At 34.2% G+C, this 2,560-nt stretch overlaps 1 long non-coding RNA gene across 1 annotated transcript; it reads left to right on the top strand.

Annotated features, from left to right (window-relative positions):
• Positions 1-635: 635 nt before the first annotated feature.
• Positions 636-2,140, top strand: LOC113342369. The gene is made up of 4 exons (XR_003356624.1): positions 636-650; positions 1,045-1,075; positions 1,340-1,393; positions 1,818-2,140. It is a non-coding gene; the product is annotated as an uncharacterized LOC113342369 (long non-coding RNA).
• Positions 2,141-2,560: the final 420 nt, after the last annotated feature.

The following is a 2,560-nucleotide window of genomic DNA, read 5'->3' as shown; positions in this document are numbered from 1 at the left end:
TTAGTAATGTATACACCATTCATACCGTAGCCTTACTATATCCGTATCGTGAGTTAATATATAATAGTGAGTTTGGTTAGTAATATCACTTTATAAGAGTTCCGTTTTATTATCGCTTAGTTTCATTTTTTGTCGGTACCGATACCAAGTTACAGACTATTTTGTGTTTACACGGCTTAGTTTTGGTGATGCCACTTCATAATACACGTGATTAAGGGTGGGAAATTACATGCTTATCCTTCGAGGATCATCTTTATCCAAATTGAATATTGAGTAAAGTTCATGCTTCAAAAAAAAATCGAGTAAAGTCTCGACTCTCGAGTGTTCTGCTTGTAGAAATGGTTTATCACCCACTCGCTCATCTTTTTCTTCTGTTCTATTAAACAGAGTTCGCCACTCCAGAGTTTACCGAACCGAACAGTATGTTCACCCAAATTACTTTTATTGCGACATGGAGGATTTTAAAGAGATGCTAATTGGGTACAAGAGTGGTAACAAGAAAATGTTTCGATATATAGTCGAAGCTTTGATAGCTAGGCATTCTGAACATGCGCAAGATGACGAGAAGCTTATGAACGAGCTCGGAGTTCTATCAAGAGGGGGTGATAAGAACGAAGTTCATCGCGAGAGTTGCGCCCGTCGTGATGAGGGTAATTTTCACTTCAATTAAAATTGCTTTCGATTGTTAAATTTGTATTATTTGTTACAGTAGCAAGTAAGTAAACTGAATTCAAACATTTTTTTTATCTATAAATTAATTTATCCATAACATAGCACTAGGTAATTCATCCATCTATTGATAATTGATAATTCTTTGCTCTAATGGACCTGAAATTTTTTTAAGGGTAGATGCTAGCTTCTGGCTACTTGGACACCCTATGCACATTAATATAATGCCTTACTTGATCTGCTCTTACAAGTGTACACAAAGAGAAGAAATGATCATGTTGATTTTTTTCCTTTTATCATCTGTTTTATGCTTTGTTGGATAATTTATTCTATTATATTTGGTTCTTATTAGTTTTATATCATGATTTACTGCAGGAGAAGGGAAAGAAGTGGAGTCAACCACGGGGTAATTTTGACCTACTGCATTCCTTGCTAACTGTTTATTGTTATGGTGTCTTTATGTTTGCCTAGCCACCACGTAAAGTTTCATACGTAGTTCTACTTATTACTATTGTTATGGTGTCTTCAGGCACGCCTTCCATGATTTTGTTTCTTTTTATGATGTCTTTTCTCCTCTTTTAGTTGTTACTGGTGATTCTAGGGCGTTTCGTCGACTAGTTGCTAGTACTATTAGTATTGTTATAACTGAGAATAAATTATTTTCTTCAAGGTTTATGAAAAAGGAGCGTGTCTGGGACTATCCTCCTAATCCGTATGGGATGAGGTATTGTTTTACTCACTGCTTGGCTATTGTATCATTATTTATTATGAGTATAACATGAGGGAGAATCCATTGACACAATTTTCTAATGAATTGTTGGTTAATATTTTGTTAGTATATTCCTCTTGTAACGTTTTTCATTCTCATCTAAAATAGTGCATTCTAAGATACCAAACCTCACAATCCACCAATTTTAATTTCACCTGTTAAACTTTGAAAGTTGATTTTTAAAGTGGTAAATGTTGGTGCTATACGTCTTGGATAGTGCTCGTTTTTTGTAGAAATGTAGAAGAGTATAATAGCTATAAACTTGTTGTTGTCTGATATGGGTGCTGAAATTGGGAGATAGTAAACATGTTAACGATCTTTTCTCTTAATTTATAATGATAATTAAAAAGCAAAACATTTTTTTTCTTCTTAATTGTAGTGGGTACGATTTCTTCTCATTCGGCAGGACAGGCGGTGAAGTAACTGATGCATTGGGCAAACCAGGTCATTATCTGTGGTAATAATATGATTAAAGAGGACTAACATGAAGCAGAATTTCATCATAGTATGTGTGTTTACGATCTTTAACTAATGTTTGTCTTTTTGCATGTAAGATAATGGGATGTTCCTATGAGTTCTTAATGTGACACTGGTTATATGTTGGTACTTATGTTCGTATTTAGAAGGGTATGTTTATTTGCATGAATATCCTGGTCTATTTGCTACCCACTTTTCACAACTAATTTAGCTCTTTTGGTATGATATGAAGAATATGCATGTTATTGATCATCAAATAATAGCTAGTAAACAACGTCTAAGTTTAATTACTACTTCTTAATTCCGGTTCTTGTCCCTTACTTCGATTTGAGCTTGCGCTATATCTATCACTACCTGCTGTCCTTTAATCTGGACCAAATAGAGGAATTGTTCAAGGGGCTAAACCCTCTTAAGGAAAAACATGTTGCAAAAGAGCTTGGTTGGACCTCTCATGCATGGAAATTTGACTTTTCACAATAGTCTTTCAGTTTTCTTTTGTATTGCATGCACCTTTGTATTGATTCTCATGGGGCGGCATATATTTAGACAACATCGAGGTAAAATGTTGTATCATACCATTAAGTCACTATCTGGCAGTTTCTTGTCTAATGAGAATACTTTCTATTTTGATTAATATAAATAAAT

This window comes from Papaver somniferum, unplaced genomic scaffold (genome assembly GCF_003573695.1).
Source record: "Papaver somniferum cultivar HN1 unplaced genomic scaffold, ASM357369v1 unplaced-scaffold_38, whole genome shotgun sequence".
Lineage (NCBI taxonomy): Eukaryota > Viridiplantae > Streptophyta > Magnoliopsida > Ranunculales > Papaveraceae > Papaver > Papaver somniferum.
The sequence above is the reverse complement of the archived record's forward strand: the minus strand, read 5'-3'. Positions and strand labels throughout refer to the sequence as shown.